The sequence below is a fragment of the Halichoerus grypus genome, chromosome 15 (assembly GCF_964656455.1).
Source record: "Halichoerus grypus chromosome 15, mHalGry1.hap1.1, whole genome shotgun sequence".
Taxonomy (NCBI): Eukaryota; Metazoa; Chordata; class Mammalia; order Carnivora; family Phocidae; genus Halichoerus; species Halichoerus grypus.
Genome location: NC_135726.1, coordinates 48111603 through 48134285, shown reverse-complemented (window position 1 = coordinate 48134285; position 22683 = coordinate 48111603). Strand labels below are relative to the sequence as shown.

Here is a 22683-nt window from a genome sequence, read left to right as displayed (position 1 = left end):
CTGTTTCTGCCACTCTGCCTGTTGGTGGGTTTCCAAGCTGCAGGCTCCCTTGTGAGGCAGCAGGTTCCTGTTGATCTGATCATACACCTGCTCGATGCTGCACAGCCCCTTACTCCGTGCCAGGCCTGTTCTAGGAGCTGGGGATCTGTTGGGAGCGAGGCAGACAAGCCCCTGCCTGCGTGGCTGACCTCTCTAGCCAGGCAGATGGCGGTAGGGGGATCATGCTGTCGAAAGAATGAGAGGGAGGAGCAGAAGTGGCCAGGCCTCTTCCGATGTTGGGGGTAAGGAGGCCTTTCAGAGGAGGCGAGGTTAAGGGCTGAGCTGGGAACGGTCAGAAGCGGCTGTGTGAGGTGCAGGAAGAGAGAGGGTCCAGGCAGGAGACACAGCCAGGGCAAAGGTCTGAGGTCGGAAGAGCAAGGAACACAAAGGCCGGGGCGCGTGGGGGGGGGGGGGGGCTGGCCAGGGAGCGAGGGGCCTGCCACAGAGCACCGGTTGGGGCAGGTGGGCAGGGACCGGATGACCTGGGGCTTTGTGACCCAAGGTGAGGAATTCGGACATCTTCCAGAAGCCCTGAGAAGTTTGGGAGGGTTTAAAGCTGGCAAGCGATGGTCTGAGTTGCCTTTTATGAAGATGGCTTTGGCCCCCATGAGGGGATAAATTGTGGGGAGGGCAGGGGTGGAGGCAGGGAGGCAGCCGTGCAGGAGCCGGGGCAAGGAAGGAAGGTGGCGTGGGGCGAAGCATGGGGAGGAGGGAGGCGCGGGCAGCGCAGATGGATGGGAAGTTGGGGTGCAGGGGGGCGGGGAGCAGGGATCACCTAGAGGAGGGGCCGGAGCATCTAGCTGGTGCTGTTTGTGGAGACTAAGAGGTTGGGGAGGGAGGAGGCGAGAGCAGGAGGGCGCTGGGCTGCTGGGACTCAGAGGGGGTGGCATCTGGGCTGGGGACCCACAGCTTGGGGGAGCACTCAGGGAACTCTGTTCAAAGCCGAGGGCCTGGTGATACCAGCCGGAGAGGAGCATAGAGGCAGGAGAGGACCCAGAAGGGAATTGGGGGCCCTTTTCTCATTTAGAGAACAGAACTGATGTGATTAGCAAGGAATGGGCTGCAGTTTGGGAGACCTAAGAGCAGGTGAGGATGAGATGAGACTTCATCCATTTTTTTTTTTTTTTAAATGCAGTAAAATATACATGCGTGACCATTTGAACCATCCGTAAGGGCGCTGTCCAGGGGCATTAAGTACATTCCTGTTGCTGTATAACCATCACCACCATCCGTCCCCAGACCTGTGTCAGCTTCCTGAGCCGATTGTCTGTCTGTTTGTGCGTTTTGAGTCCTGTCACGTCGGGGGGCTGCTGTGTGTTGGGCAGTGGGCCGAGCACGGGGCCTGGGGTGTGAAGAGCTGGGCGTCGCTGTGGGGGCCGGTGGTAGGGCCCAGGCGAGGCCCGCGGGGCACTGCGTGAGGTCAGGCCTCTGGAGGGCAGCGGACGTGGACAGTGGTGATTCTGGAGGCTGCCCCTTCGTGGTGGTGGTGCCCCAAGGAGGGGCTCGCACGCCTCCGCACTTTCCTTGCTGCTCTTCAACTCTGTGTTACTGCATTTAAGAGCCCTGGGTAATTTCTTTTTTTTTTTTTTTTTAAAGATTTTATTTATTGAGAGAGAGAGAGAGAGAAACAGCATGACAGGGGAGAGGGTCAGAGGGAGAAGCAGGCTCCCTGATGAGCCGGGAGCCCGATGTGGGACTCGATCCCAGGACTCTGGGATCATGACCCGACCTGAAGGCAGTCGCCCAACCAACTGGGCCACCCAGGCGCCCCCCTGGGTAGCTTCTTGATGTGTAATGATGTAAAAACACGAATAGCTCACTTAACCATGAAAGGCTCACCTGCGTGAGGGAAGTCAGGTCACTGTTGCCCTTTACGGACACCCAGAGGGGAGTGCAGTGCCCAAGGTGTCACCCCGCTGACCGGGAGCCTCGCCCCTGTGACCCCTGCCCTGTGCTGTCTCGACTGTGGTTTAAAACAAGGACCTTGGGCGCCTGGGTGGCTCAGTTGGTTAAGCGACTGCCTTCGGCTCAGGTCATGATCCTGGAGTCCCGGGATCGAGTCCCGCATCGGGCTCCCTGCTCGGCAGGGAGCCTGCTTCTCCCTCTGACCCTCCCCCCTCTCATGCTCTCTGTCTCTCATTCTCTCTCTCAAATAAATAAATAAAATCTTTAAAAAAAATAAAATAAAATAAAACAAGGACCTTTTGGAAAGACGAGGGTGGGGTCCTAGGTTAGGGGTTTTGGATTTTCTAGAGTTATCTACATGTACATGTTCCCCCCCACCGCATCAACTTGCCGTAGGAAGCATTTACAGCTTTGGGACGCTGCAGGCCTTGAGAGTCACGCCCCATCCTGCCACCGTCTGCTGACTGGACCGGACCAGACACCTCCCGTGCCTCAGAATCCCTGCCATTTGATTTGGCGATGCCCCCACACCAACCTCCACATCTGTGACCCACAGCAGTGCGTTATTTTTCCTCTGGTTGTATTAAATATTTTTGAGCTATTATACATTCACATGGTTCAAAATGCAAAAGATACAAAAGGCTTTATGGTGAGAAGTTACTTCCTGAGTCTCCTAGCCCCCCAGTCCCCTCCTCAGAGGCCACCAGTATCTCCAGTATCTTGAGGAACCCTTCCAGATATGTGTTTATGGTGTGTGTGCTTTGCAGACAGACAGTCAGTCAGACAGACAGACACACACACTCCTACAGGCATACAGACAGAGGAAGATAATAGTAACACATATAAGCACATACGTATATTTACTTAACCAGCCCTTTCTGGAAGGGAACTGAAGTTGCTTCCAGTCTCTGGCTATTACAAGCAGTGCTTCAATGGATAGATAACCTTGTTGCATGTGGGGTCAGTTCAGAATTCCAATTATGTCACTTCAGTGCAAATACTGGTATTGGGTCAATAGCAAATCCGAACCAGGCTCTCCTCCGAGATCATTGGCATTCTCCAGATGATTCATTCATAACACTTGTCACCCCATTCCAAAAGGGACTTCAGAGCCATTGGACTCTTGTAGCTGGAGATCCCCGGAGGGAGCAGGTTGGGGAATGCTGAGAGCTAACACCACATCTTTGTGTCAGGAAGTACTAAGGCTCTGTGAAGTCAGCAGACTCACCGAGTCCTCTGGGAAAGGGCAGCAGCATGAAGTTCAGGGCCTTCCTATTCTCATCCCATGAACAGATGTGAACTGCAGGTACAGTGGGCCTAGGGCTCATGGTAAATCAGAGAGCCAGATCCGAGCCAGCCCCAGGGGGACGATTCTGTTTGGATGGTGGTCTTGGGATGAGGCCACCTCCTCTGGTCGCTCACATCAGGGAACTTTGGGTGCCTGCGGCAGGCAGCCCCACTGCCCCTCCCTCCGGTGTCTCAGCCTGGTGCCGTCCGGATGGGCCAGGCGTTGGGCTGCGACCACCTTGATCCCTCCTTTCCCTCCTTTGGGGATCTGAGCTGACTTAGTTTGGTGAGTCCTGCTTCTATACACCCGCCTCTGACGGTCTGATGTTCACCTACACTGAACTTTACCTGCTTTGTGAACGCCGGGTCCTCCGCAAACTTCAAAGCCTGAGCCAGCTGGCAAGTGGCAGGACTGGGTCTGATGCCAGGGCCAGGAGCCTCGCCTTTTTACATTTGTGTTTTAAGACTTTATTTTCTGGACTTCATTTTGTAGAACAATTTCAGGCCTACAGAAGTACACATAGGACAGAGCTCCCATATACCCCACATCCAGTTTCCCTTATTATTAGTATCTTACAGTATTGTGATTCATTCATTACAACGAATGAACCAATGTTGATGTCATGAATATTAAAGCCCATCGTTATTCAGATTTCCTTAGCTTCTTCCTTAGTTTTAATATATTTTTCTGTTCCAGGAGCCCACTTTACATTTGTGTTGTCCAGCGTTTGTGTAGACACATAGGGAGTTGTCATGCCTCCTTAGGCCCCTCTTGGTTGTGGGGTGATGATCTTGACGGTTTTGAAGAATACTGGGCAATCTCTATTAGAGATTGTCCCTCCATTGGAATTTGCCTTTCTCGTTATTAGACCAGGGTTATGTGTTTTCAGAGGAGGAGCTCAGAGGTAAAGTGGCATTTTAACCCAGCATGTCTAGGGTACGTACTCTCCACAGGATGGATCCCTGTTGATGCTAACCTTGATTACCTGGCTTGATTGCCTGCTGTTTGCCAGACTTCTCCACTGTCACGTTCCTCTCCCTTTCCGTACTGAACTCTTGGAACGGAAGTCAGTCACTCCGTTAAGCCCACACCTAAGGAGCACGGAGCTTATGTTTCCACCTCCTTGAGGGCAAAGTACCGGCATAAATTATAAATAAATCTGGGAATTCTTCTGCAAGGGAGATGCGTCTCTTTTCTCTATTAACTTATTCAATCATTTTCTTTTCATCAGTAGGGACTCTTGGGTACTTATTTAATATTTTGGGTCATATCCAGTACTACTTGATTTATTTTGTTGTTCACGTTATTCTAGCTTTGGCATTTGGGGACTCTTGCAGTTGGCTCCTGGGTCCTTTGACCGACTTCCATTATTGGGGGGTGGGTGTTTTTGTGTTTTTATTTTTAGGATTCTGTACTTTCTGGCACTGCAGATACTCCAGGCTCATCTTGTATACTTCCTGCCCTGGTTCTAGAGCCCGCCATTTCTCCAAGGAGCCCCAGCTTATTTTATTTAGAACGGTGACTGAGAATCGAAACCCAGATCTAGGCATGAGATGAGCTCATTGCCACTGGGGCAACACCTCCTTTTTAAGAAATGCAATCTTAATATGGGACCCCAATATATATAAAGCATGTTCAAAATAGGAAAGCAAGAATGTATTAGTGTACATTTCAATGTTTATTTGGATCAATTCATGCAAACAGTAAAAAAATCAAAGGGGGTGCCTGGGTGGCTCAGTCGGTTAAGCCACTGCCTTCGGCCTAGGTCGTGATCCCAGGGTCCTGGGATCGAGCCCTGCATCGGGCTCCCTGCTCAGCAGGGAGCCTGCTTCTCCCTCTCCTCCCCACTCATGTTCTCTCTTGCTATCTCTCTCTCTCTCAAATAAATAAATAAAATCTTAAAAAAAAAAAAAATCAAAGGTACAAAAAGACATATACAATAAGACTGTTTTGTGCCCAGGAGATTGGCAAAACATTTAAAGTCCCCAGTGTTGGGGAAGATTTGGAGTGATGGGAGTGTGGTACACTGCTTTAGGAGTGTCAGTTGGTAGCAACCGTTTTGGAAAATAATTTGGTAGGTTGTAGTGTAATTGAAGATGTGATACTCCCCAACCCGGCCATTACCATTCTGGAGAAACTTACACGTGCATACAGAGACATGTACATAAGAGTGTTCATAGGATCACTGTTTGTAATAGCATTAACTTGGAAGCAACCCAGCTGTCCCTCAACTGGAGAATGGACGCAACAGGGCCTCGTTTTTCCAATTATCTAATGCACAATGAATTGCCTCAAAACTTACTGGCTTAAATCAATAGTTATTACGTCTTGTACTTCTGGGGGTTGACTGGGCTCAGTTAGACTGTGTCACTTGGGGGCTCTCTTGTGGTTGCAGTAAGGTATCGGCTGGGGCCAATGTCCTCTTGAATGTTTCCCCAGTCGTTCGGTGGTTAACCCTGCCACTTAGCTCAGACCTCAGCTTGGGCTATCAGCCAGAATGCCTGCATATGGCTTCTGCACGTGGCCTGGGCTTCCTCACAACACAGTGGCTGGGTTCCAACAGCGTGCTGCTCAAGAGAGCCAGGGAAGACCATATTGCCTGTTCTAAGCTAGCATTGGAAGTCACGTTGCTTCACTTCTGCCCAGATTCAAGGGGGCGGGACCATAGACCCTGCCTCTCAATGACAGGAATGTCAGTGTCTCCTGGGAAGAAGAGCATGGGGGGATGAGAGATGGTTTTGTGGCCATCTGGGCAAATTACCCATCAATATCGGATGTACTGTATGGTGTACTGGATGCGATATATTGTACATCAATGAAATGAACTAGTGTCGCACATATCAATATGAATAAAGCAAAAACATTTGAGTGCAAAAAGCAAATTGCAGATGAATACGTGTAGTTTTAAAATACGCAAACTATTTACTACTTAAATATTTATTAAGAATTTAATCACTTTACTATTTAAAATGTAGTAAATGTATGAAATGCATAGGAAAGATACACTCCAAATGTGGGGTAATGTTTCCCTCCAGGAGGGGGGTGGGATGTGATTGGAGAGGGCATGAAAAGATTCAACAGTCTAGGAATGGTGGGGGTGCCCGGCTGGCTCAGGCGGTGGGGCACGCGACTCTTGATCATGGGGTCGTGAGTTTGAGCCCCACACTGGGTGTAGAAATTACTTAAAAATAAAATCTTAAAAAAACCCCAACAGTATAGGCATGGTTTTTAAAGCTGGGCAGTGGGCACACAGGTGTTCATTGTATTATTCTTTATGCTTTTTGGTATCTCTTAACAATTAAAAACAATTCTGGGATGCCTGCTTGGCTCAGTCGGTTAAGTGTCTGCCTTCAGCTCAGGTCATGATCCCAGGGTCCTGGGATCGAGTCCCACATCGGGCTCCCTGCTCCGCGGGGAGCCTGCTTCTCCCTCTGCCTCTGCCTCTCTCTCTCATGAATAAATAAATAAAATCTTTAAAAAAAAACAAAAACAATTCTAAAACAATTAAAAAACACATAGACACACAAACTTTATTGAGATATAATTCACATATCCATTCACTCGTTTAAAGCACACAATTCAGTGGCTGTTAGTTATTCACAGAGTTGTGTATCTATCACTAGACTTAGGATTTTTTCATTACCCCAGAGAGAAACCCCCTCCCCCTTAACCATCCTTCCTCAAGTCCTCCCATAGTCTGCCCCTGACTCCAAGCCCTGGGCAACCACTAATCTGTCTCTATAGAATTTGCCTTTTCTAAACATTTCATATAAATGGAATCATACAGTATGTGGCCTTCTGTGTTTGGTTTCTTTCACTTAGCATGTTTCTGAGGTCCGTCCATGTGATGCCATAGATCTTCCATAGTACTTCATTTTTCCAAAATTGATGAATAATGTTGCAGTGTGTGGATTTTTCACATTTTGTCGAGATGATGGACATGTTGGTTGTTGCTACTTTTCGGCCATTATGAATTAATACTGCTCTGAACACCCGTGGACGAGTGTTTGTGTGGACATGTTTTCAGTTCTCCTGGGTCTGTACCTAGGAGTTGAGTTGTTGGGCTGTACGTCAATTTTATTTTAACCCTTTGAGGAACTGCTGGACTGTTTTCCAGAGCGGTTGTGCCACTTTACATTTCCACCAGTGGTGTACGGTGTTCTAATTTCTCCACATGCTCACCCCGACATTGTCTTTTTGATTGTGGCCATCCTAGTGGGTGTGAAGTGATACCATTTTATTGTGGCTTTGATTCGCATTTCCCTGATGGCCAGTGATGTTAAATGCCTTTTAATGTGCTTATTGGAAAGAGCGTCCTTTTCAAGTAGCTGCATGGTGTCCCCTTGTGTGGATGCACCTTGAGATACTGAACCAGTCTCTTACTGGGGAACCTAGTGGTTTCCAGGTCTTTCTATCACAGACAGTGCCTCTTGTGTCCACCACATTTTGCTTATGTGTGGACGTATGCATTGGGCAGATACCTAGGAGTTAGATTGCAGGGGCAAAGGGAATGTACCTATGGTTTACAAGTTTGAATTTATGTTACAAGTAAATATAGAGAATAATCAGATTTGTTTGAGGAATAGTCTAATTTTTCCACCCAGGCTAATGGCTAGCAGGTTCATTCACCTCAGAATCAGCAGCCACTTGATTTCCCAATTTTATCTTGGCTAAACCTTGCATAATTCAAGACTGACTTTGGCATAGACTTGACTATCAAGTTGAGGCAGGGGTTCAGAGCACATAAACCTACCTTCATTGCTTCAAAGCTTTTCCCTAAAGCTGCCTTTTCTGGCCTCTCACACTGAGTGCAGTGCTTGTTCCTAAATGACCAGTATAGCGTATCGTGGCCATCGTTTGGCCTTCCTGATGGTCTGTTATGGTTAAAATGCATGAGCTCTGTAGCTGCGTGATCTTGGGCGGGTTACTCAGCCTCTCTGGGCTTGTTTCTTCTACAATAAGATGGGAGTAATGGTAGCATCCATCTCACAGGATGATTGTGAAGGGCTTCACAGTGCCTGGCACAGTGTTGTCATCTAATTTTATCTCTGAAATTGATGATTTTCAGGGAGGATTTTCAGCACCAACACTTAAAGAACTCTTTCATGACATTCTCATTGGCTACAAAAAGAGATTTTTGGGTAACTATTTATTTATTTTTAAAAGATTTTATTTATTTATTTGACAGAGACAGACACAGCAAGAGAGGGAACACAAGCACGGGGAGTGGGAGAGGGAGAAGCAGGCTTCCTGATGTGGGGCTCAATTCCAGGACCCTGGGATCGTGACCTGAGCCGAAGGCAGACGCTTAACGACTGAGCCACCCAGGCACCCTGGTAACTATTTATTTTAATATGACTGTAAGCTTCAGGCGCCTGGGTGGCTCAGTCGGTTAGGCTTCCCACTCTTGGTTTCAGCTCAGGTCATGATCTCAGGGTTGTGAGATTGAGCCCCATGTCAGGCTCTGCCCTGGGCATGGAGCCTGCTTGGGATTCTCTCTCTCTCTCTTTGCCCCCCCCCCCCCAGCTTGTGCACGCTCTCTCTCTCTCTCTCAAAAATAATATAATTGTAAACTTCTAGAAAAGTAGCAAGAATGGTACAAGGGGTTTCTCAAATCTGAGATCAAGACCTGAGCCAAAATCAAGAGTCTGATGCTCAACCAACTGAGCCACCCAGGCACCCCTGATTTCTGTATGTTATTTATCCAGATTTGCTAATTGTCTGCTCCATTTGTCTTATTGTTCCCTCTTCCCTGTCCCCCTCTCCATGAGCGCATGCGCGTACACACACGCATATGCACACACATATACGTGTTTTGAACCATTTGAAAGTTAAGTTGGAGAACATCATGCCCCTTAACCTCATAATACTTCAGTGTGTACTTCCTGAAAACAAGAACATTCTCTTCCATAAGCACAGCGTAACTATCAAAACCTAGACATTTAACATACAGTATTCCTCTAAACACCAGTTCATCCTTCAATTTCATCAACTGTCCCAATAATGTTCCTTATGGCCATCTCCCCCCCCCCCCCCCAGCTCACAGTCCAATTCTGGATTACGTGTTCCATTTAGGTGTCATGCCAGCTTCCTTACACACAGTGAACGTTTAAGTAACAGCACAAAGTTCCCCCCACTGGCGCAGGGAAGGCTTGACGCCTGCAAGTCAGCCTGTGTTCCCCTGGAGATGGCCAGTTCATATTGCGCCATCTTGTGGCAACAGCAGGAATAGTTTATAAACCACTGAGCCGGGCAGCTGTGAAGGATTCCCTTCATGAGAACCTAAAAAAAATTAGGTGAGGGGCGCCTGGGTGGTTCAGTCGGTTAAGCGTCTGCCTTTGGCTCAGGTCATGATCCCGCATCGGGCTCCCTGCTCGCAGGGAGGCCTGCTTCTCCCTCTCCCTCTCCCCCTGCTTGTGTTCCCTCTCTCGCTGTGTCTGTCTCTGTCAGATAAATAAATAAAATCTTTAAAAAAAAGATTAGGTGACATTCATATTATCTCAATTTTTCTTAATAATGTAGGAAACTCTGTTTTAAGTATTTCACTGTTTCAAATCCATATGCTTCAGCATAAAATGTGACTTTCTATTTCTCAAATCTGGGCCCATACATGTAAAGTCCAGTGCTTTGTATAAAAGTGGGGGCTTGGCCTGAGACATCTGTGGGAATGGATCTGGCCATCACAACATTCTGGCAGCGTGGTATTTGGTAAGAGGCTTCTCCTCCTTGGGCCTATGTTTATTCCTGCAAAATAAACCTTACAGAGCCTTCTACCTGCAGAATCATTTAACGTCATGGGTATAGTTCCTAGCAATGTCCCTGATATGTGGGAATTCACTAATAAATGTTCAGAGATTATTATTATTTGTTCAACTTTTTGAGCGTGGACAAGTACAAACCTGAAGTAAAATTCACCCCCGTCGCTTTTAAAAAAATATATTTTATTTATTTATTATTTGAGAGAGAGAGAGTGAGAGCATGCGCAGTGAGGAGGGGGGCAGAGGGAGAGGGAGAAGCAGACTCCCCACTGAGCAGGGAGCCTGATGCAAGGCTCCATCCCAGGACCCCGGAGATCATGACCTGAGCCAAAGGCAGACGCTTAACCAGCTGAGCCACCTAGGTGGCCCTGAATGTGGTTTTGACTAAAAAGGTTAAAGCTACTAGGGCGAGGGGCTCAGTTGGTTAAGCATCTGCCTTCAGCTCAGGTCATGATCTCAGGGTCCTGGAATCAAGCCCCACATCGGGCTCCCTGCTCAGGGAGGAGTCTGCTTCTTCCTCTGCCTCTCCCCACCGCTTGTGCTCTGTCTCTCTCAAATAAATAAATAAAATCTTAAAAAAAAACCCAAACAAACAAAACCACATTCAGTCAACAACTATTCATTGACCCGCAAGTCCTAACTGTGTGCCAGGCATTGTTCTAGTGGGTGGGAATACAGTGGTGCCCACCCAAGACAAGGTCTTCACCCTCATGGGCAAATTTATATTCTGGTTTGGGGGAAGACAGCTACAACATCAACAACAAAAATATTCTTTAGCCTTAAGTGCTAGGTCAGGAATTGAAATGTATTCAGAAATAGTAACAGTGTGGCTCTTTTGGATTTGGGGTGGGCAGGGAAAGACTCTAAGGACGTGAAATTTGAACTCAATTCTGAAAGACAAGAAAAAGCTTGTCATGCAAAGATCAGGATCAGGGAGGTAAATAGTCCAGGCAAAGGGAACAGCAAGTGAAACGGCCCCAGGGTGGGAACAAGCTTGTATTTTTGGGAGGGGCAGAGGTTAGTGTGTCCCGAACATGGTGGTCAAGGGCAAGAGGAGCTTGAGATAAGGTTAGAAAGATAAGCAGGGGCAGCTCCCATGAGGACCCTGAAGGCTATGATGAGGCCTTTAGCTTTTATTCCACATGTGATGGGAACCCATCTATGTATTCAGAGCAGATGGAAAGTGTTTGATCTTATCAAGAGTAGAAAAAGCTTCATCCCAAGGTCTGCCTACAAAAGCGTTAGCCTCGCGTGACCACGTCAATGTTTTGGGAATCTCCGATGTGTTAAAAAGTTGAATGTGCACGACGCATGGTGTCTTCCATGTACAATTTTTGAAACAGAAACATATTGTATAAAAAGGAAACTAGAACCAACATTTACAGAATCCCTGAGGCTCATCTGTACTTCTGTCGAACCCTTAAATTTACTCTAAAAGGATCTTCCCAAACAGTAGCATCTGGGTTGGGGCCTTAGTAAATTTCTGGCTGGGGAGTCAAAGATATTTCAATATTTCTGTGGAACATGGGAAACTCTCTTAAATAAAAACTTTTTTTTTTTTTTTTTTTTTAAGTTCCAGACTTCTTTGAGAATCGGATCAATGCTATGGACTTTCTCCCCCGGAAAATGCTCTGCTTAGGATGAAGAAGGGGGTAAATCTGAGTCCTCCTGCTTGTATCTCCTGACTGCCCGGGTGGCAGAGAGGGTTCCTCCCCATGGCCAGCTTCACTACTGCCACAGACCCCCCCAGACCTTGTGCGGATGGAGTGGAAGCTCCCTGTTTGCAGCTACTAAGAGGTTCTTTTTTTTTTTTAAGATTTTATTCATTCATTGGAGAGAGAGCGCACAAGCGGGGGGAGTGTGGCAGAGGGAGAAACAGGCTCCCCACTGAGCAGGGAGCCCATGTGGGGCTCGATCCCAGGACCCTGGGATCATGACCCGAGCTGAAGGCAGCCGCTTAACCCACTGAGCCATCCAGACGCCCCTAAGAGGTTCTTTTTTTTTTTTTTTTAAGATTTTATTTATTTATTTGACAGACAGAGACATAGCGAGAGAGGGAACACAAGCAGGGGGAGTGGGAGAGGGAGAAGCAGGCTTCCCATGGAGCAGGGAGCCCGATGCGGGGCCTGATCCCAGGACCCTGGGATCATGACCTGAGCCGAAGGCAGACGCTTAACGACTGAGCGAGCCACTCAGGCGCCCGCCCCTAAGAGGTTCCTGATGGTTGGTCCATGCAACGTGTCCAGTCACCACTGGGAGCCCCATCTCTGACAAGGTTTGAAATATATTCTAGGGCCTGACTTCTGCTCCGTGGCGACAGAAGGGTATTGTGAGGAGATGCCCTCTCCGCCCATCAGGGAAGGATTCTTAATCATTCTTTCTGAATCAAGAGGCCTTTGGGCAACCTTCCGATGAGAAGCTACTGGCCCATCTCCACAGAAGTGCGTGTGTAGTTCATCTTTACAGTTATAGGCAGGGCATTTGCAGAATTGATTAGAGGGTATATAACAATTTGAGGTTTTAGGGAGTTTTCTCCTCAATCACCTTTGTTTTGGAAATTGAGGGACTGAGGCTCCCAAGTGATAATTAAGTGGTCTGCCGGGGCAGAAACAGGGCTATGACTTCCCATTTTCCAGCAAGATATGAATTCAAAGCACAGACTCTTGTATCAGACGGCTTGGGTTCAAATCCTGTCTTACCCCTAATGTGTCCTGGGACCTCGAGCAAGCTCCTTAAGTACTGTTGCAGCTGACCTCCAAGACGGTGTTGATGGCAACAGGATAGCCTTGGCAGGGCTGTGGCCTGTAACAATTGCTAAGTCAATTCTATTGATACTGTTCTGCAATGAGAGAAGTGAAGTTATTTTGACACAGGAAAGGCAGGCCTATCTCCAAAGCCAGTGAGTGTTGTTCACCCTCAGGCTAGTGTCTTTTAAACTGCAAGGCATGGGCGCCTGGGTGGCTCAGTTGGTTAAGCGACTGCCTTCGGCTCAGGTCATGATCCTGGAGTCCCGGGATCGAGTCCCGCATCGGGCTCCCTGCTCGGCAGGGAGTCTGCTTCTCCCTCTCCCACTCCCCCCTCTTGTGCTCTCTCTCTCTCTCTCACTCTCTCAAATAAAAAAAAAAAAAAAAGAAAAAAAAAAAAAACTGCAAGGCATGACCCTTTAGTGGGTCAGAAAATCAGTTTAGCAGGGCCTCGAACAGCACTGGGGGGAAAAAAAAAATCTGAGTGCATGATACATACCAGTAAATAGTATTTGATGACACTTTCATACAGGTATATATGTACATAGGTAAGTATACCTATGTGTGTACTAGGTCTTAGGTTGAAAGCCATTATCCTTGACCACTGGTGCCCCACAGAATTTATACACAAGCACACGGGAGGTTTCAGTGAGATCTCTATGTGTTGTAATCCATCCCGGGACGGGCAGATATTCCAGTTAACTCGGGAAGACTCAGAAATAGGGGAATGGGCGATGAAATGTTCAGCACAGAACGGGGCAAAGAGGGTAGGCCACAGTGACATTGAGTCTAGATTAGAGCGGAAAGGACTAATTCTTGAAACAAATATTCCCCAAGAGCATATTCTGTGCCAAGACTTTTGCTGGGCAGTGTTAGCTACACAGTGACGATTGAGGCAGTCCTGGTCTTTTCCCTCGTGGGGCTCTGAGATAGACCTGTCACCAGACAGTAAGAGACTAAAATGATCAGGGCTTGGGTCGGGGAGGTATTGGCCGGTTATCAACACTGTGTTGGGGGAAGCCCATGAGTAAGGGATACAGAGCAGCAAGTTCCAAGCTGGAAACCCATTAGCTAAGGTCTAGTTCCAGTATTATGTTTACCTCTGAGGAAACTAAGGCCCACCTCTGAGCCGGATTGCCTGCGTCACTCTCACAGACTTACGTGGACCTAGGATTCTTCAACTCCTAGCTAGGGCTTCTAGAAGTATGCCCTAACCAATGCATACCTGCCAAGCTCTGTGGAACACTGGAACCCAAATTCAGAAGGCAGCAAGCCCGACCCAACCTTTGAGAGAGAAGGGACTGGGAGACAGATGCCTAGGACACTAGCTGACAAGTGGACCAAGATCTCTGCAAAGCTCTTTCCTTTTTTTGTTTTGAAGATTTTATTTATTTGACAGAGAGACACACAGCGAGAGAGGGAACACAAGCAGGGGGAGTGGGAGAGGGAGAAGCAGGCTTCCCGCAGAGCGGGGAGGCCGATGCGGGGCTCGATCCCAGAGTGGGATCTTGACCTGAGCCCAAGGCGGACGCTAAACGACTGAGCCACCCAGGCGCCCCTGCAAAACTCTTTTCTTACAAGGCGATCTTAAAGCCTTTTTAGGACCAAGTTACCCCATTACAAAAAGTTATATCCTTGGGGCGCCTGGGTGGCTCAGTCGTTAACGACTCAGGTCATGATCCCAGGGTCCTCGGATCGAGCCCCGCGTCGGGCTCCCTACTCCGCGGGAAGCCTGCTTCTCCCTCTCCCACTCCCCCTGCTTGAGATCCTGCTCTCACTGTGTCTCTCTCTGTCAAATAAATAAATAAAATCTTAAAAAAAAAAGTTATATCCCTATTTAATTGCACATATATGATAAGCAGGTAGGATTAATATTTTGGAGTCCCAGAGTGGCTAATTGCTATAAACTGCTCTATTTACATAAAAAAGTCCAATAGCCCAGTGACGCAACTCTGTTTCCATTTTGCAGATTTGGACACACAGGCACAGAAGACGGTCAAGTCTTCTGTCTACTATCACCAGCAAGGAAATGCAAAGCTGGGTTTGTGAGGCTTTAGAGCCTGTGCTCGCAGTGACGGGACACAGTGAAAAGACAACTCTCATAAACCCCGCTCCAGGGCTCTTTAAGAGCCTCGGAACTGAAGGGAAAGGCGAGATCACAGTAAAGCGAGATCAAAGCGTATGTAAATAAGGACCAGGGGCTGCCGGGAAGTACCACTGCGGCGAGCCTTTAGGGAAAGCGGGCGTCAGAGTCCTGCTGCGCCTGCGCAATCGTGTCTCTTCTTTCCGTCCGGCGCCTGCGCGTGGCACCTCGCTAGCCCACCTCGACCCAAACTTGCCTAAAGTACGCAGGCGTCCCGCTCTGAGTCAGCCTCTTGCCCTGCCTTCCGCCTGCGCTCTAGCGCTCTCCGAGTTCATCTCTCGCTCTTTTACGTCAGTTCCTGTTTGTGGCGGGAGAAGGCGGTATTTCCGGCCAGCGGGTGGGAGGGGGCGGTAAGCGGGGGCTGGGGGGAGGGGGCGGGGGGGGCCGCGCCGCGCGAGCCGTTGGGCCTGGCTCGGAGAAGGCGTTGCCGCTGCTGCTGCAGTTGCCGGCGCCAGGAAACACAAGGAGCGGGACCAAGCGCGGCGTGGCGATGGGCGGGAGTAGGGCCCCGCCGGAGAGGCTGGGCGGCCGCCGGTGACAGGTGAGTGCGCCAGCGCGTGTCCCCGGGCGCCTCCCCCAGCGATGGTCGCGTCCGGACCCCCCGCAGTGCGGCGTCGGGCCGTACCACCAGTGCCCGCCGGGCGGGGACCGCCGTCCTCGAGCCCCCCCCTTCCGGGATTGAGTGGGGGCGGCTGCGCGGGGGCGGTCGGACTACGCCTGAGGGGCCGGGGGCGGGGGCGGCTGGCCGTACCACTGAGGCGGCGCGGGGAGGGGCACACCAAAGTGCGGGGACCGAACCACTGAGGAGCTGCGGGCTGAACCAGTGGGATGGGAAGGGAGCGCCCGCCCGGTGTGCGAGAGCTGAGCCATGGGGGGGGGCGGAGGAGCGGCGCGCGCCTTACGAAGTGTAGGGGCTGTACCTCTTCGGGGCTGTGGGAGCTGTTCCTCTAGCGTGTTTAGGGCGGTGGGGGGCTGCTGCAGAGGGAGCTGTACCAAGTGCGGTCCGGGTAGCGCCGTGTGGGTTATACCACTGAGGTGCTGGGGGGGCATCCTGAGAGCGTGGAGGAGCGCTGTATCAAAGGAGGAGGCTTGTGATGTTTATAATCTTTGAGGGACGCGCGGGGGTGAGGGGGGCAGGCCCCAGTGGGTGTTCAGGGGAGTATTTTGGGAGGGCGGTAATGCGGAGTGTTGAGGAAGGGCTTTGCCTCCCGAGTTTGGTGGGTGGGGCTTGGGGGTTTACACTGAGCCGGAGGAGGGAGGGTCGCTATTGAACTTCTTAATGACTTTGGGGGGGAACTGGATGGTCGCTGGGATTGCTGTCTGTCCCACAACCTTTTCATATTATTAAACCTTATTTTAAGGTGTGTGGGGCACTGCTGCGGCAAATTCTTTGTTTCTCTGGGCAGGAGATGTCTTAGAAGTCTCTGAAGTTTTCTGAGCTTTCGGCTCCATATTAGGGAGGGGAGGAGGTATTGAGCTTAGATTTGAGGAGCTGTGTCCCCTGGATTTGCTTGTTAAGACTTAGGAGGAAGGAGTGTTTAAAGGGATACCTCTCTGCCAAGGGAAGGTGGCTGGGGACTTCTAGATCTTTGGGATTCTGAAGACCCTCTTCCTCTCTGCTTAGGCTCAGCAGGAGGGAGTAATCAGGTTGGTCCTCCATGGTCTGCCTTTCAACCTTGTCCTCTCTTCCCAATTCAGCCCTGGCCAGACCTTGCTTGGCGGTGGGTGCAGAGGAGCCAGGCACCAGTACAGATCATGGCAGTCTCCATCCCGGTCATGAGGCTGTTTGTGACTCCCCGGTTAGCTGTCCAGCCTCCTATCGTGTTTACGCTCCCCACCAGGCGATAACAGTTGGTCTCACCATTAGGCGACAATGAGGCTGAGTGCTGTTTTCCCAGCTGTTCCTCTCTGCACAGGCCAAGGGGACCTGGGTGGGGGTGCCCTGGCCCAACTCGAACCAGGGAGGAAGGTTTCTCTGGAGGACTTAGGGTAGCCAAAACCCCCACAGATCTAGTTTCTCAGTGTGGTCACTGGGTGAGTGCTTGGAGCCACTGCCCGGGCTCCCTAGGCCAGCTCGTGACCTTGGCTTGCCCAGTAGCCTTTGCCCCGGGTCTGGAGTTCCTGGAGGGCTGGCTATAGTCCCTCATTGACCCAGCTAATGTGGGCTGGTGATGTGGTCAAAGGCTGGTCCACATCCTTGGCTTCCAAGCTGACTGGCTTCTCTGGTTGTGGTTCCTAGAGGTCCTTGAGTCTCTTCGAGACTGTGGGGCTCTAGAATTTTTCTCCACTAGGGGTTTGTTTCTCTGGTCTCTTTCTTTCTTTTCTTTTTTTTTTTTAAAGATTTTATTTATTTATTTGAGAGAGAGAATGAGAGAGAGCACATGAAGAGGAGGGGAGGGTCAGAGGGAGAAGCAGACTCCCTGCCGAGCAGGGAGCCCGATGCGGGACTCGATCCAGGGACTCCAGGATCATGACCTGAGCCGAAGGCAGTCGCTTAACCAACTGAGCCACCCAGGCGCCCTCTCTGGTCTCTTTCTGCCAGCTTTTAGAGGGTTTGCCTGATGGGGTTAACAGCAGCAATAAAAACAATAATTGTGAGACTGATGGCTAACATTTATTGAGTGCGTTTCTGTGTACCACATACTATTCAATGTTTCACATAGATTAACTTGCTGAATACATCCTAGAGCCGTAGGTACTGTTGCACGATCTCCCGTGTTAGAAGGGGAAACAAGCACAGAGAGGCAGGTCATTTGCAGAGCTAGTGAACTGCTGGAGTTTATTGGCCATCCACAGTAGGTCAGGCGTGTGGCAACCCTTTTACACACGTGAGCTCTTTTATATCTCAAAAACGCATCTGCAGGATAGGTATGGTTATGCCTGTTTTTTTGTTTTTTTAAAGATTTTATTTATTTGACAGAGACATAGCGAGAGAGGGAACACAAGCAGGGGGAGTGGGAGAGGGAGAAGCAGGCTTCCCGCCGAGCAGGGAGCCCGACATGTGGCTCGATCCCAGGACCCTGGGATCATGACCTGAGCCAAAGGCAGACGCTTAACGACTGAGCCACCCAGGCGCCCGGTTATGCCTGTTTTATAGATTCCTGTGAGCTAGGTAGGAGTGTAGTGCCTATTTTACAGATGAGGAGACTGAGACTGTGAAGTGAAAGGGTTGGCCTGATGTGTCAGAGCCAGAAGTAGTAGAACCAAGAGGTGAACTCCCGGCCCGGTTTGCCCTCAGTGAACCTCTTGTCTACAAGTAACTAGAACCGTGGGTTAGTTGCCCCCAGCAGTGGATATGGTATTTCTTTCCTTTCTGCAAAATGAGACATTGGGGCTCAGGGGAAAGAATTGCTTTGTCCTTGGTCTGTCAGACCCTAGGGGGCAGGCTGGGCTTTGAACCCAGGTCGGCTTGCCTCTAGTGTCGTGCGCTCCTTGTTCCCCAGGTCCCATTGTTCCCCAGGTCCCAAGCTCGAGTGGGCACCTCAAAGGCCCTGCCCTGGCCCCTGTCAGCTGCACCCTTGGGCATTTCCTTCCCCTCACCCTCCGAGCCCAGGGCTGCTGTGAGCACCTCGGCAGCCAGTCTAGTAGTTCTGGGCTAGCTGGTGAAACTCGGTCCCTCCTCAGAGTTGAGCCAGGGTGTCTTTTGACCCGGTGCAGAGTGTGTGCTGGGAGCCAGGAGAAAACAGCAGGGGAGCCGTGTTAGAGGTCGCTGCCCAAGGATGGGTTGGGCCTGCATGCAAGTTGTCTGGAGCTTTCATGTTCTGGCTGTGTGACCTTGGACCTCAGTGTTCACCTCTTGTGCAGTGGGCTCTGAACGGCACCCACCTCAGACTGTTGTGAGGACGAAATGGGTTCATCCACGAGAAGCTCCTAGGATGGTGGCTGGCACTGTGCACGTGCTCAGTCGGCAGTCCTGAGCACGTCGATCCTTCCCCATGCCCTCCCCTCAGTCGTCTCAACTGTCTTGATGTCCAGCTCCCCAGCTGGCCCAGCCAGAATCCGGGAATCCCGTGTCCTGGTTTCTGACCTCTGTAAAGAGCTGCACCAAGGTGATTCAGAGCATGGGGTTCAAGTCCGGCCCTAGCACTCCCTGGCTGTGTGTCCTTGAGCACGTTCCTCAATCTTTCCGAGCTTTCATTGTCTGTGTCAAGGGATGGTCATTACCCCTCCCCCCGCCCCCATACATAGTCGTGAAGGTTAAATGGGTTAATTGGTGGAAAGCATTCATAGCCTCACTAGCATAACAGTCTCCAGTAAACGTTTCCTGTTCTTGCTCTTTCAGAAAAGCGCCTGACAAACGGTGAGCCCTCAGGATATCTTAGCGATTGTAATTCTTATTATCTTGGAGGCCCTTCCCAGGCTGCAGAGCCTTGGCGGGTACCACCAGGAGGAGGGCCTGGCTGAAATTAGCATCTCTATTTTCCAGATGAGGAAACAGGTTTTGGAGGGTTGGGGCGGGGGTGGGGACATATAATCAAATAAAGGGTAGCAAGTGCAGCGCCCAGACCTCTTCATCCTCCCACACAGTTGCTGCCCAGAGCTCCTCCGAGGTAAAAATTCTAGTTCTTTTTCGGGTGTCAGGCTCTGCTACACCCCTCTGCTATACGTGCTTTTACTGAATCTCCACCACAATCCCCGGGAGTGGCAGGAAGGGCCTTGACCCAGGTGAGAACAGCCCTTTTGAAGGCTGCGAGGCAGAAGGGTGGGCGCACAAGCTGGGTGAGGAGCAAAAGTGCTCATAGGAGTCAGGGGCCCAGCTGTGCAGAGCCACCTGGGCCGGGGTTGTGGGGGAGAGAAGTGTGCATTGGATCCCGAAGGCGTTGCAGAGCCAAAGGGTTTCGTTTATCCACCAGCCTTTACTGAGCACCTGCTGCATGCCTGGTGTCGCTTTGGGTGCTAGGGATGCAGCGGTGCCCTCGACAGAGCCACTCCTTCCGTGGCATCGAGGGAGACAAACCATCAAGCTGGCGAATAAGCAAGGGACAGGTTAGAGGGAGGTGCTAGGCAGGCAGTTAAAATCAGGTGTGACTGGGAGCTTCCGTAGTTGGGCTGTCAGGAAGGCCTCTTCGCTGATCCCCGATCGGATGGACCAGGTGAGTGAGGAGAAGGACCGGCCTTGGAGGGCAGTGGGGAAACCACAGGGCCAGAGTTGAAAGCTTGGTGAGGCGCAGGGACCTGCGGCATGGAGGAGGCCTGAGTGGCGGGGCGGGGTGAGTGAGGGGAGGCCGAGGCAGAGGGCAGGTGGGGGTCAGAGCCTTGCAGACTTCTCTGAGGAACAGCTTGGTCAGATTTTGAGCTTCAGAAGGTGCCTTTTGCCAGAAGAGGTTCTCAGGCTTCTGCCTGGGGCGGGGGGTAGATTTTCGAGCCGGTCAGGGAGTTTCACATGCCTCCCACTTCCCCCTTGAGTAGAATCACTGCCTTAGAAACGGCGAAGGCGTGATGGTCGCCTCCCTCCTCTGTGGTTTTCACACCGCATTCCCCAGGGCCCGGGGCTGTTCCGTTTAGGGACAGATGGGGGGGGGAGGCTCAGTGAGGTGATTTGGGCCCACCCCTCCCCAACCCCGACAGCTGGGCTAATATCAAATAACAGTGCTGAACAACAGTAATACCTGATAAAAGCTGTACTTGGCTGATTTGACCTTCCACGCCGCTTGTGTGCCTGAGGACCTGCCACATTCCCGGTTGCTCTAGAACTTGGACGACCAGGCTTTACGGGCCTACCTTCTAGTGGAGATAGGTGCCCAGCAAACGAATCTAGGAGAGGATATCAGTTTGTGGTCAGTGTTGGGAAGGCAAAATGAATGGGGGTCAGAGAAAAGAGAGTGTGGGGATATTACTGTATTTTAGCTGGGGTGATCAGGGAGGGCCTCCTGGAGGAGGTAACATGGCGGTAGGGATTTGAGTGCTGTGAAGGAGCCATGGGAGGACTTCAGTGAAGATCCCTTAGATCGGGGCGGACTCGGCTCTGATTCCCAGCTCGCAGAGGCCTGGAGAGCCTCAGTAACCAGTCTGGGTCCCCAACCCCGCAGTTTTGGGGATGGGCTCTGAATTTGGGCAGTGTGGCTCCAGAGTCTTCCGAGACCAGGTAATTGTGGGTGAGGGGGCCTCACACTGAAGGCTTAGCGCAGTAAGCTGAGGCCAGGCTGTTGATTTTCCCAGGCTTGCCCTGGGCTGTCTTCCTGGAAGGAGTGGAGACACAGAGCAAACCTCCTGGGGTCTCCGGAAATCCTTTGGGATGAGGGGATGGAAAGGAGTGTCTTTTGAAGTTATCTCCAGGCCTCTGGAGGACCCAGGGACACCCCTCCCTGGGCCTCTCTTCAACTTCCCAAGAGCTCTCAGTGGAAGGCTCTCAACCACCAGGCCTCTGGGCTGCACGGTGGGGTGGTTCCGTGGCAGGCTCTTCTGGACAACCAGCCAAGCAGCAAGAGGCCCAGCTAGGGGAGACAGCCCTGGGAGCAGGACCAGGAGGGAGGGAACAAGGGAGCGGGGGTGGGAGGGGCAGGGGTGGGGGGTGGGAGCTTGGGCCTGGCCCCCTTGGGGGCAGGACCCACCGCCAACTCAGCACCCGCCGTGGGGCCTGGCTGTACTGGGTGCCTGAAGCAGGGGACGGTAAGCCGGGGTTGGCTAAGGGGAGACTACATGTAGAGGTCCGTGCAGGAAGTTCCTCGAGCCCTGCCATTCTGCCCAGGAAGCTCGTCCACAGATGTTGTTTCTAAGGGTGAGGCCAGAAATCCAAGCCTGCCTTGGTTTGCCACCTTGTGGGCCCTTTCCAAATGGACTGGGGGGGGGCAGCTGCCACTCCCTTGCCCCCCTCCCTCCCCCCTCCCGGTCTGATTTCAAGGTCTTCATCATCGGGTGGGTCATTGCATAGTGGTCTGGGCTGACCTGGGTGTGCTCCCTGTTCCTAGCTTCTCCCTTGGATGCTCTGGAGCCCTGGGGGCCTCATATCATGTCTTTGAGGTGCATTTTGTTCGGCTGAAATGGGAACAACCCTGCCAAGTGGGGCTGTCGGGAGGATTCAGGGATCTCGTGTGTTAGGAAGTGCCTGCCATGGGGCCTCCTGGGAAGGTGCTTGGTAGATCCTGCTGGTGCTGCAGGAGATGGTGAGCCTGGGTCCGGTTGGGCATCTGCGAGCGGACGGGGGCCCCGGACGCAGCCAGCCTGGACTTGCTGGTTGGTGGAGCTGCTGTGTGTTTGGAGTCTTGGGAGGAGGTGGCAGGCCGATCAGCCGAGGTTCCTGCTGGGGTGGGCTCCTGACGGGAATATTAATCATACCCATCACCGCGCCCCTGTTCAGCCAGACACGGCTCTGAGCAGCCTGTGAGGTGGGTAACAGGCACCGCCATTGGTGGTTAGGAAACTGAGGCACAGAAAGCTACGTAGACTGCTTTGTCGTTATTGAGAGCTAGCAGGGCGGCCTTTCCGTGCCGGGCCTGCTCCGGGGCCTGATGTGCCTGCTCTCACCGAAATCCTCAGCGTGACCCGGGAGCTCAGCGCAGCTCTTCCTCCCATTTCGTAGGTGAGCCAGCAAAGGCCCAGGCAGGTCACTGGATTTGCCCAAAGTCACAGTGTTGGTGACAGACAGGAAATTTGAAGCCAGCTGTATCTGGGGTTGAGTCTGCCTTTTTGAGACTGGCCCTTCTGCCTCCGATCAATGCCATGGCCACTGTTTCTGAGGTAATCGCCGTTGTTGCGGTTTTAAAGACTTTTAAGTAATCTCTACACCCAACATGGGGCATGACCCCACAACCCCGAGATGAAGAGTCGCACGCTCCACCGACTGAGCCGGCCAGGCGCCCCTCACTA

The 22683-nt window shown here is 51.3% G+C and overlaps 2 protein-coding genes across 6 annotated transcripts in view; both read left to right on the top strand.

The window, feature by feature from the left end:
* Window positions 1-14874, top strand: part of C15H19orf47 (chromosome 15 C19orf47 homolog) — a 34785-nt gene extending 19911 nt beyond the window's left edge. The window contains exons 10-11 of the transcript XR_013444386.1: window positions 11564-11787; window positions 14704-14874. The gene's annotated coding sequence lies outside the window, so the exon portion shown is untranslated. The remainder of the gene's footprint in view (window positions 1-11563; window positions 11788-14703) is intronic.
* A 377-nt stretch (window positions 14875-15251) lies between these two features.
* The window catches only part of AKT2 (AKT serine/threonine kinase 2), a 49073-nt gene continuing 41641 nt past the window's right edge, over window positions 15252-22683 (top strand). Inside the window, exon 1 of one of the 5 annotated variants that reach the window (XM_078062808.1) lies at window positions 15252-15418. The gene's annotated coding sequence lies outside the window, so the exon portion shown is untranslated. The remainder of the gene's footprint in view (window positions 15419-22683) is intronic. The other 4 variants (XM_078062804.1, XM_078062810.1, XM_036095050.2 and 1 more) reach the window with 4 other exon arrangements.